Source organism: Trichosurus vulpecula, chromosome 2 (genome assembly GCF_011100635.1).
Source record: "Trichosurus vulpecula isolate mTriVul1 chromosome 2, mTriVul1.pri, whole genome shotgun sequence".
Lineage (NCBI taxonomy): Eukaryota > Metazoa > Chordata > Mammalia > Diprotodontia > Phalangeridae > Trichosurus > Trichosurus vulpecula.
The window spans coordinates 83,379,634-83,392,193 of NC_050574.1; the positions used below are offsets into that span (position 1 = coordinate 83,379,634).

The window sequence follows — 12,560 nt, forward strand, 5'->3', positions numbered from 1 at the left end:
TTTACTTTGCCCCATGTTCAGATCCACATCTTAGTCCTGGGTAGCAGTCCCGGGGCAAGAAGGAGCACTTAGTACACCAGAGCTTGGGGCCCCAGGGAAGGGAGGACTGTGGTCACAGTTCCAGGGCAGAAAAGTATGCTTGTGGTCACTCACATGCCAGGACAGGAGTAAGCCCACTTCTTAGCTCATACCACCTTGGAGAAGTTGAAAGTTTACAGACACTCAGAACTAGTTCTGAAACCAGCTGCACAAAATCCCTAAAGCTTGGGAAAGTGCACTTCCACCCCAGAAGCAGAACCCCCTTTAACAAAGAGTTAAAAGTCAAGAAATAGACTGGGAAAATGAGCAAACAGGTTATCCCAACCCTTTGGGAGTGGGGGTGAGGGCAAGGTATCTCGCTCCTATTCCCCCCCCCCCCCCCGCCATCCCCCTGCCCCCTTCTCCTGCCTTTCTAGGCAGGACAGGGACCACCCCCAGCTCTGGCATATCAGCCCTGTTCTTGGAAACTCTGAGGGGCCATGAGGAGCATTGCCAGAGCCGAGTTAAGGCAGGGTGGGGCGGGGGTTTGGGGAATCAGACCTAGTGGGAGCTCCCAGAGTTTGGGGGCGGGGCCAAGGATCAGAGGGAGGCTAAGGGGGAGAAGCCAGCAGCAGGTGGGTGCCGGGGGTGCTGAAGTGGGAATGGGGGACCAGCGCTAGGAGGTCGCAAGCAAGTAGGGGCCACTCCCAAGATGCACAGCCTCACAATGGCTGAGGCTGTGCCCATAGTATTGGCCCAAGTGGTGGGAGTGAGGATCTCTCAGTGGATCAATGAGCTGCGCAGTCCAGAGATAAGGGGAAATGCTCTCCTGGAGCTGTTCCTGACCTTGCCCTCATGTTGTGGCACTCTTTTGGTATCATTGCAGCCCTCCTATAAGAAAGTATAAATATTTACTTGTCTATCAATCCACCTGCCTTGACTGCACATCAGTCTAACAGTTTGCAATGCTTTGGCACTATTACAATGTGTGGCATCACACCCAGAAATCAGGTCAGCATTTATGGCAGCCCACATACCCCTCTTCTTGTATCCCTTTTTGCACCCGGTCAGCAAGACTCTTCCCTTTGAATTTCTTCGTCTCACCAGCCTTGGAGTTATTGAGGCCTTCGTCACAACAGATAAACAAGAAGTAATCGACTTCTTATTGATGACAGAAATTATTTCTTTATGTTTGTGCATTATGGAATCTGGAAGTGAACTTTCCAAAACAGTCACCACATTTATCCTGCAGAAGCTTCTCCTGGATGACACTGGATTGGCCTATATATGTCAGACATATGAGCGGCTCTCCCATGTCGCCATGATCTTGAGTAAGATGGTCTTGCAGCTGTCCAAGGAACATTCTGGATGTCTGCTGAAGCATGTGGTCAGATATTACCTTCCCCTTTTAGATAGCCCCAGGGCTCATGAAGCACTCAGGCAGTGGTCACCTAACCAACTGAAAGATACCACCTTTGCCCAAGTGCTCAAAGATAACACCACCACCAGGTGCTGGCTTACACACACACACACACACACACACACACACACACACACACACACAAACCTGCAAGAATGCCAGGTCACTGACCCCCTTGACATCCCTTGCCACCTCAGTGACCTTCCCCATTCCCTCCTGCTGTCCCCCAGACTGGGGAAAAGGGAGGGAGAACCATATAAGAAAGCAGCTCAGGTTTTACTGCTGACCTCAATGCCAAACCACACTGGAGAAAAGGGACAAACCCCAATGAGGCATATGGGTGCCATCCTGGACCACCCTGGAGGTCTGGCTTCATTCCACTGCCCCAAGTAATACAGCATGCCAAAGACTACCCTCCTCCCCTACATCGTCCTGTTCTCTGAGAGGGAGGAGATACAGTAACAGCAGCTGCTGCATGGGGTATGGTGGATGCCTGGGACTAAGCCACGTGGCATTTCCCATTTTTGCCTTTCTGTAAGACTGGAGACATGTCTCTTCATTCTCTTTTTGTTCATTGTTCCCTCAAGAAGAGAGGTGTAAATAGTGGGCACAGACTGAGGTGTTCAGCAAAACGTTGTCACTTGGTAGTGTTTACAAGTCTTTTAGCTACACAAGCTAAATTAAAAAGTTGGTCCAGGCATTAATTACATCTCCTTTGGCAAGCCAGTTATAAGCTTCTTTGAGCCATTTAGAGGTAGGGGAAGGGTAGGAGGGGGTGAGAAGGGAAAATCAGAGGACAGTAGAAGCCCTATGCCTGCCCACCCACTCTTCTCCTCCCACTGCCTCCTCCTGTTTCAAAGAACTACCCTTCCAATGACAGGCCTTGTTTCTGACTGAAGCTGCTGTGTCTTGTCACATCCCTCTCACTTTCTGTTCTTCTCCTCTAAGAGACTGTCCTGAAACTGGAAGGTGTGGAGAAAGTCCTGGCCCGTGTTCTCGAGGTTTTCCTGGATTTTCCCCCTGGAATGCTTTGTAAGAGGGTGAAGATTGAGTTGGAGGGGCCCAGCCCCAGGACCCAATCTTTGGCTCTAGGGTACATTTCTATAGCTCCAATTGCCTTGAATCAGGATTAGCTAGCTGAGTCTGCTTTACACATTTATCAAGGGTAAGGCCCCATGTGCTTGATCCTTTGTCTCCCTTGGCACATTCCCTTTTTATTAAGAGTTACAGGGTTGCCATTAAAAGATTATCTTCCTATTCACACAGCGAAAAAAATGAACAAACCCCTTTCCCTCTCTGCCTCTTGTGCCCAGGTGGCTGTGCTCCCACTTTGGTGGTAGGTTTGAAGCCTCAACCTAATGCCCAGACAAGTGAAGGGCCCTCTGTTTTCCTATCCAATATAGGGTTGATAATATCCCCCAAATCTAGAGAGAGAGATATATTAGCAAGTCAATAATCACAATATAGATGATAATTATCAAAATGCCTATGTTATCCTGTATTGCAAAATATCAGAAACTCTCCATATAGAAGGTAGAAGAAGTAAACCATTTATTCAGATACCAGAGAGCCAGATCCCCAAAACAATAAGCCCAATCCATCATAGCAGCAAAGAATTCAATACACAGTATCACAGCAGAGAATGACTCCATCACATAACCTTCCCACCCCCTGCTGGAGCCTTGCCACCAACAGTCACTCACAGCACAGCACACTTCTGTTCTTTTCCTCAGCTCTAACTGCTCTCACAGCATTTCCTGTGACACACTTTCCTTTTCCTCTCAGCAAGCTCCTCCCACCACATGTGACTTAGGCTTTCTGTGATAAAGCAGGTCACATGGCCTATTAATGGGTGGGAAAGATCTTCAAATCTAAATTGTCATTACAAGAGGGACTGGTTCTTTTTCCCATTTGAGATAGCTTAAAGTATCTGTGCAAGTTTGTGGGGTGGAAGAATCACAAGGGCCAGGCTCACACAGTGTTTCAGAGGCAATTTAGCCAACATAAGGGCTCTTTAAAGCCAACTTTCACAAAGGAAGCTGGCCTCTACCTCTTCAGAACCAACATAGCCACCACTGTCAGATAGTAGGTTGTTTAAACATTAGATCCAGAGCCGGATTCTGTATACTCACTAACCCAGCTAACTTCCAGGAGAGAGAAAAAAGTCTGCTTTGTATAATCCAAACTCAAGGAAGAAAAGGGTTTGAGAAAACCAAAGGCATTATATGCTACATGAGCTGTCAGACTCCATTTGGCCTGTCTTCTACAAGGAGAGGAGGCCCATGAGGGGAACCCTGATCCCTGCCAACTTTACTCTTGCTGAGCCAAAGGTTTTCTACTCCCCCTCTGATGGGGAAACAACTGAAGCCCAGGGCTTCCTTCCTGGGAAATTGTCTTCTCTCCTGTCTTTTAGTGCATTGACCATGTTACTGTGCCAATAGTATCTTAACTCTTGCCCCATTTTCCCTCCCCAACCAGCCTTGGCACCCTATATAGGAGGCAGGAAAAAGATGGGTATTATTCCTTGCAAGTTGGTTGATTTCATGTATGTAAAGAATACTTCATTTTGTATTTTTTCTTCCCAACAGGATTGAAATAAAACATGCTTCTGTTGTGTAACAAAAAAAAGTGAGCAAATAACAGAAAAAAAAATTCTGACTATAGAAAGTTACTATGGTGATGAGGAGGATCAAACCACACACTCAGAAGAAGACAATAAAATTAAAACTGCTGCATCCAAAAGCTCAAAGAAAAGTATGGATTAGTTTCAGGCCATGGAAGAGATCCAGAAGGATTTTAAAAATCCGGTAAGAGAGGTAGAGGAAAAATTGGGAAGAGAAATGAAAGAGATGCAAGAAAATAATGAAAAAAGAATCAACCTTTTGGTAAAGGAGGTACAAAAAGTACTGAAGAGAATAACACTTAAAAAAAGAGACTAGATCAAATGGTAGAAGAAACATAAAAATCCAGTGAAGAGAAGAATGCCTTGAGAAGCAGAGATAGCCAAATGGGGCGGGGGGGGGAGGGAATGAAAAAATTCACTGAAGAAAAGAACTCCTTAAAAAGTAAAATTGGCCATATGGAAAAGGAGGTACAAATGCTCACTGAAGAAAATAATTCCTTGAAAATTAGAATTGAACTAATGAATTTTGAGACATCAAGAAACAATAAAACAAAAACAAAAGAAAGAAAACAATAGAAGAAAATGTAAAATATCTCATTGTAAAAACAACTGATCTGGAAAATAGATCAAGGAGAAATAATTTTAAAATAATTGGACTACCTGAACACCATGATAAAAAAAAAAAGGTGCCTAGACATCATCTTTCAAGATGGGAAACTGCTCTGATATTCTTCTAGACCCAGAAGGTAAAATAGAAATTGAAAGAATCCACCATCACTGCCTGAAAGAAATCCCCAAATGAAAACTCCCAGGAATATTATGACCAAATTCCAGAGCTCCCAGGTCAAAGAGAAAATATTTTAAGTAGACAGAAAGAAAGAATTCAAGTACTGTGGAGCCAGAGTCTGAGCAATATAAGATTTAACAGTTTCTGCATTAAAGGATTGGAGGGTCCTTGGAATATTCTATTCCGGAAGGCAAAAGAGCTTCAATTACAACCAGTGACCCAAGCAGAGTTGAGGATAATCCTTCAGGGGAAAAAATGGATATTCAATAAAGCAGAAGATTTTCAAGCACTCCTGATGAAAAGGCTAGAGCTAAATGGAAATTTTGACTTTCACATACAAAAATCAAGAGAAGCATCAAAAGGTAAACAGGAAAGAAAAATCATAATGGTTTCAATAAGGTTAAACTTTTTATATTCCTATATGGGAAAATGGTATTTGTAACTCCTAAAAACTTTCTCATTACTAGGGCAGTCAGACAGAGCCATGGGTGTGAGTTGAATATGATGGGATTATTATATAAAAATATAAAATTAAGGGTGAGAAAGAGGAATGCACTGGGAGAATGGGAAAGGGAGTGGTAGAATGGGACCAATTATCTCACATTAAAGAGGTGACAAAGAACTTTTAGAATGGAGGGGAAGATTTAGTGAGGTGGGAGCTGAGATGGGGGATAGAGTGAACTTTACTCTCATCAGAATTGGGTCCAAGAGGGAATAACTCAGTTGGGTATAGAACTCTATCTTCCCCTACAAGAAAGTAGGAGGGGAAAGGGATAAGAGAAGGGTGGTGGTGATAGAAGGAGAGGGTGAATTGGGGTAAGTAAAAGACAGAAGCAAAACTCTTTCAAGGATGGACAGGGTGGAGGGAGAGAGAAAGTAGGATAAAACAGGGAAGGAGGGAATGGGATGGAGAGAAATACAAAGTAATCATTACTGTGAAAAAAAAATTAGAACAACTTTCTCTGATAAAGACCTTATTTCTCAAATGTGTAGAGAACAGAGTCAAATTTACAAAAATAAGAGCCATTTCTCAATCGATACGTGGTCAAAGGATATGAACAGGCAGTTTTCAAACTAATCAAAGTTATCTATAGTCATATTAAAAAACGCTCTAAATCCCTATTCATTAAAGTCATGTAAATTAAAATAATTCTGAGTTACCTCCACATACCTATCAATTTAACTAATAGGACAGGGAAGGAAAATGACAGACATTGGAGTAGATGTGAGAAAATTAAGACACTAATTTACTGTTGGTGAAGTTGTATACTGATTCAACCATTCTGGAGAGCAATTTGGAACCATTCCCAAAGGGCTATAAAACTATGCACACCCTTTGACCAAGCAATAACACTACTAGATCTATATCCCAAAAGAGATTTAAAGAAAAGGAAAAGGACCTATGTGAACAAAAATATTTATAGCAGCCCTTTTAATGGTCGCAAAGAATTGGAAATTGAAGGGATGTCCATTAATTGAGGAACAGCTTAACAAGTAATTGTATATGATTGTGATGGAGTAGCATTGTGATATAAGAAATGATGAGCAGGTTGCTTTCAGAAAAACCTGGAAAGACTTATATGAACTGATGAGAAATGAAAGGATCAAAACCAGAAAAACATTGTACATGGTAACAGCAATATTGTATAATCAACTGTGAAGGACTTAGCTAGTTTCAGCAATAGAAGGATTCAAGAGAATTCTGAAGGAATTAGGAAAAAATGTTATCCATCTCCAGAGAGAAAACTTAAGGAGTCTGAATGCAGATCAAAGAATACTTTGTTCTTTGCTTTTTTTCCCTTTCTTCCATTTTTTTTATGGTTGTCTTTTCTTTCACAACATGACTGACATGAAAATAGGTTTTGCATGACTGCACTTGTACAACCTATACCAAATTGCTTGCCTTCTTGGTAAGGGGGAGAGAGAAGGAAGAGAATTTGCAACTCAAAATTAAAAAGATGAATGTTAAAATAATTGGTTTTATATGTAATTGGGGGAAAATAAAATATTCTTAAAAAGTTAAAAAATAAAATCATTGTCTTCCCCTAAACACACACACACACTTAACATCCCTTCTCCTGAATTTCCATATTACTGCAAAATGTACAGCCAAACTTCCTGTCAGTCAATCTTTCAACTTAGATGTCATAAGTTTGATTCTTACCTTCTCCCCTATATCCAATCTATTGCCAAGGCTTGTTGATTTTAGCTCTGTAACATTTCTCCTTGGTGTCCCCTTCTCTCCTCTGACACTACCACCAACCTGGTGCAGGATCACATCAACTAATGCCAGGTTTATTATGATAGCCTGCTAGTTCAAGTCTTCCCTACTTCATCCTACTTGGATGTCTAAATGATCCTTCTAAAGAAAAGATCTGGCTAAGTCAATGCACCATTAGTTACCTCCAGTGTATCTCTGTTAATTTCCAGGATGAGATATAAAATCTTCTGTTTGACTTTGGAAGTCCTTCATAACTTGATCTTTTGTTACCTTTCCAAACTTATGATATATTCCTTTCATTGTCTTCTATGATCTAGTGACACTGGTCTTCTTGCTGGTAATAATAATAAATAGTTTTTATATATAGCACTTGAAGGTTTGCAAGGTGCTTTCTATATGCTAATTCATTCAGTCCTCACAACAATCCTGAAAGATGGTTACTGTTGTCACCCCCATTTTATAGTTGAGAAAACTGAGGCAGACAACGGTTAAGCGATTTGTCCAAGGCAGCACAGTAAGCGCTTAAGGCCAGTCTTGAAGTCAGCCTGACTCCAGGCCCAGCATGCTATCCACTGCATCACTTAGTTGCCTCAAGTAGGTGTTTAATAGATGCTTATTGCTGACTCCCTCCTCCCACTCCTCCAATATCACATTACTATATAAGACTCACTATTCATAGCTTATCAATACACCCCTTCCCTTTAAATGGAAATTATTCTGACTTCAACTATAATTTAAGAAATACTTAGGTACTTGGATTCAGATTTTAAGGAAATATCTTGTCTCCCAGATAATTTAGTTTCCTAAATCCCTAATCTATTTTGGACTATATCATTAAATACATAATGGGAAGACAAATGGACATGAGGCAGAAGACTGGAGCTTGAATTCTTAGGTGTTCTATAACTTTGGGGTGTTTCTAAACTTCCTTGGGCCCCAGTTTTCTCATCTGTAAAATAAAAAGGTGACTTTTTTTCATGGTTCTTTTCAGTTTATTATATGAATGAATTACACTAGTCCAAGTTAAACAGCAGACCCCAAATGATTACATTATACAAGCTGTGAGGCTTTACAACTTGTGACAAGGGACAGAAGGGAATTTTTCTACTCATTGCAAGGAAATCCTCACTTAAGCATCACGCTTAAAAGCCATGAATCTTCAGCTGGTCGTCCTTAGCCAGTCCAATCTCCAATGGGAACTGGCATACGTTCTTGAGCTGGTCACCCTGTAACTGAATTACTTCTCCACATTCTGGATGCTCAGTTACAGACTATTGTGGGCAAATTTCTTCTTGAATGCCTTCACTAGTTTCTTTTTATCGTAATCATCAGCGATCCCCTGGACAGTAGTGAGGGTCTTCCTGCCGTTTCTCTGTTGAATTCTTATATGGATAATAATCCTCAGTCCCAGCAGGAAGCAGGTCATCACCCTTACTTGCATCAGCAAAGGGGTCGAAGGAGTGGAGGGGTCGAAAGAGTGGAGGTTCTGGATAGCGGACATACGAAACGATTCCTCTTCCTCGGTGAAAAGGGCCTGCGGAAGGCCATGGCGGGAGAAGGCGGGCGGGAAGGGCGGGGGGAGGAAGGGAGGGAGCGTCGGAAAGCAAGGTGGCCTCGAGGGGGAGGCTGCTGAGTCTTCGTCGGCGGCTCAGGGACTGGGGCCGAAAAGGTGACTTCTAAGGTCTTTTCCAGCACTGAGTCTTACGCTCTTAAGATCTTATGTCCGGATTTTCTTTTTAGAAAGAAATATTTAAATTTTCATTGCAAATTTACTGGCTCTAGGGACCTGTCTTTAATTACTCCTGGAAACTGCTCTGCTATTCAAGCAGGCCTCCAGGTGGAGGTGTGTTATTTCAGTGCCTAAATAGAAATGTATCTTGGGAACCGTCACAAAACTTATATCTTAAAAACCTGTTAGGTCTTCTAGGCTGACTTGCAAGCCACTATTTCAGATCACTTTGTTTAATTAAAAATAGATTCCCCAAAAAAGTTAAAAAGGAAAAACTTATTTAGTTCTCTCCTCCCCTCCCCCCCAGGAAAATCAACAAATTTCCCCAGTATTAGTGTTGTAAGCTTGGAGATCCTGATCGGAAGTGAAAAAAGAGGTTTTGTTCTGGCTAGAAAACAGAACAAAATGAGGGGTATTTTTTTTTTCTTGATGGCAGATGGCAGATACATAAGAAAGCAGAAAAATATGTATCTGAAAAGGGAGAAAGGGGTTATGTCTTTTTTGTTCACTTATTTCTTGTTTTTGACCGACTTAGGGTGCATGGCAACTAAAATAAGGACGGAAAAGGTGAGAAAGGCTTCCCCACCCCAGCTTCCATTCAGTACATATATATATATATATATATATGTGTGTGTGTGTGTGTGTGTGTGTGTGGTTATATGTATATATGTACATATAGTTGAGGACTACATATAGACTTTGTGGACAAAATTGTAGACAAATTATGCTCAAGGAGTAATAGAAATTGTTCTCCTATTTTCTATTCGTGAATCATTTCTTCTTTTTAAGATATTATGTCCCCCAATTTCATATAAAAACTATTTTTAACATTTTAAAAAATTTTGAGTTCTAAAGTCTATGCCCTCTCCCACCCTTTCCTCTCCCTGGAGATTGTAAGCAATCTGATACAGACTATACATTTGCAATTCTGTATAAGATCTCCATAATAGTCATTTTGTGGAAGGAAACAAATAAAAAAAAGAAGGAAGGAATAAAAGAGGGAGAGAAAGAAAGAAAAGAAAGAAAAATTGATAAATAGTATTCTTTGGTCTGTATTCAGATGTCAGTTCTTTCTCTGGAAATGGATATCATGAATCCTTTGGGATTGTCTTAGATCATTATATTCCATTGAATAGCTGAGTCATTCACAATTGTCAATTGTACAGTATTACTGTTACCTTGTACAATATTTTCCTCATTCTGCTCACTTCACTTTGTATCAGTTCATTTAAGCCTTTAAAGGTTTTTCTGGAATCATTTTGCTCATCATTTCTTATGACACATTAATATTGCATTACAATTGAGATGGATGAAAACCGCAAGAGACAGAGTTTCTGGGTAATTATGAATCAATATAATAACCAATAAAATGATAATTGTTTCTCTCATTAACCAAAGACCCCAAGTGAGACCCTGAAATGCCTTAAATATCTTCTGAAAGGGAATTTCCCTGACAAGGGAAAATCATCCTTGTTTGGTGGACATATAATGAGCACGTGGGCCGAAAGTCTTCAGCTCCTTCTGATGAGAAGGTGGTTTCATCATAAAACTTACCAGGCTCCAGCAATCTGAACAGGGGAAACTTTTTCCATCTGAACCTTGCTTGTTATTTTTCTCCTTCGTGAGCTGGATTACCCTAAACTCTAATTTAATATTTTATTTTTCCCCAATTACATGTAAAAGCAATTTTTAACATTCCCTTTTTAAAATTTTCAAGTTCCAAATTCTTTTCCTTCTTCCCTCCCACACTATTGAAAATGCAAGCAATTTAGTATAGATTATACAGATGTGGCCATGTAAAACATGTACACCCTAAACTCTAAAGAAGGGGACCAAGCACAGGGGTTCCTTTCCTCAAGGGAAGGGTTCACCCAGACTGGATTCCATTTATATTCTAAAAAGATATTAATTTTCATAGTTGGGTAAGGTCCTGCCCAAAATTGATGAGCATACTCTTTGAGGGCTAGAGACAATTTCATCAATCAGCCATGCCCTCCACAGACTGACTGACCTTAATAAGAATTGGGCCTTCACAAATAATAGAAGGAAAAAGGTGTATCACAAATTCACAATTCGTTGTTAGTATAATAGTATAATATTAATTTCTCTACAATCCTATACCACAACTTGTTTAGCCATTCCTCAAATGATGCAAATGCCCTCAATTTTCAATTCTTAGCTAAGACAAAAAGAGCTGCTATAAATATTTTTGTACAAATAAGTTTCCCCCCTCTCCATTTTATTGTATCTCTTTGGGATACTGACATGTTAGTGGTATCTCTGGATCAAAGGGTATGCACAGCTTTATAGCCCTTTGGGCTTAGTTACAAATTGTTCTCCAGAATTGTTAGATCAGGTCACAACTCTACCCACAGTGCATTAGTGTCCCAGTTTTCCCAAATCCCCTCCAACACTTGTCATTTTCCTTTTCTGTCACAGTAGCCAATTTGATGGGTTTGAGGTGATACCTAACTTGTTTTCATTTTCATTTCCCTAATTAATAGTGATTTAGAGTATTTTTTCATATGTCTATAGATTTGATTTCTTTGTCTAAAAACTGCCTGTTCATATCCTTTGACCATCTATGAAATGAGGAATGACTTGTATTCTTATAAATTTTTCTCCGTGCTCTATATATTTGAGAAGTGAGGCCTTTTCTGGAGATACTTGCTGTAAAAATATTCCCCAATTTTCTGCTTTTCTTCTAATTTTGGTTGCACTTGTTTTGTTTGTGCAAAAACTTAATTTTGTAGAATCAAAATGATCCATTTTACATTTTTAAATGCTCTCTATCTCTTGTTTGTTTCTCATTTCTTCTCTTATCTATAGATCTGACAGGTAAAGTATTTCATGCTCTTCTAATTTGCTTATGGTAGCACCCCTTAAATCTCATACCCATTTTGAACTTAACTTGGTATACAGTGTGAGATGTTGTTCTAGACCTAGTTTCTGCCATACTGTTTTCTAGTTTTCCTAGCAGTTTTTGTCAGACTTTTTGTTCCAAAAGCTCCAATTTTGGGGTTTATCAAATACTAAATTACTATGGTCATTTGCTACAATGTATTGTGCACCTAATCTATTCCACCAATCTGATCCACCACTCTATTTCTTTTATTTTTATTTTTTGATTTTTAGCTTATAACACTCAGTTCTACATAATTTTGAGTTTCAGATTTTCTTCCCTCCCTCCCCCCTCCCCCCGCCCCATCCCTCCCCAAGACGGCATGGCGCATTGAACTTATTTACACACTAGTCAAATTGTGGAGAAGAATTATGACCATTGGAATGAATCACGAGAAAGAAGAAACAGAACCAAAAAAAAAAAAAAACAAAACCCAAAAACAAAAACAAAAGAGAGAGAGAGAGAGAAAAAGGAAAAAAAAGGTGAGCAGAAAGTGTGCCTCAATCTGCATTCATACTTCATAGTTCTTTCTCTGGATATAGATAGTGTTCTCCATCGTGAGTCCTTTGGAGTTGTCTTTGCACCTTGTGTTGTTGAGAAGAGCAAAGTCTATCAGGGTTAGTCCTCACAGAATCCATATGTCTGTGGTTGAGTATAATGTTCTCTTGGTTCTGCTCTGCTCCCACAGCATTATATCGTGTAGGTTTTTCCAGGTTGTTATGAAGTCTGTATCATCCCCATTTCTTATAGCACAATAGTATTTCATTACCTTCATATACCACAGCTTGTTCAGCCATTCCCCAATTGATGGGTATCCCCTTGATTTCCAATTCTTAACTACTACAAAAAGAGCCACTATA

The 12,560-nt window shown here is 40.3% G+C and overlaps 2 pseudogenes; one reads left to right on the forward strand and one right to left on the reverse strand.

Annotated features, from left to right (window-relative positions):
* The first annotated feature begins 730 nt into the window (after positions 1-730).
* On the forward strand, positions 731-4,057 carry LOC118836520 (annotated as a pseudogene).
* A 4,154-nt stretch (positions 4,058-8,211) lies between these two features.
* On the reverse strand, positions 8,212-9,997 carry LOC118836521 (annotated as a pseudogene).
* Between the last annotated feature and the right edge of the window lie 2,563 nt (positions 9,998-12,560).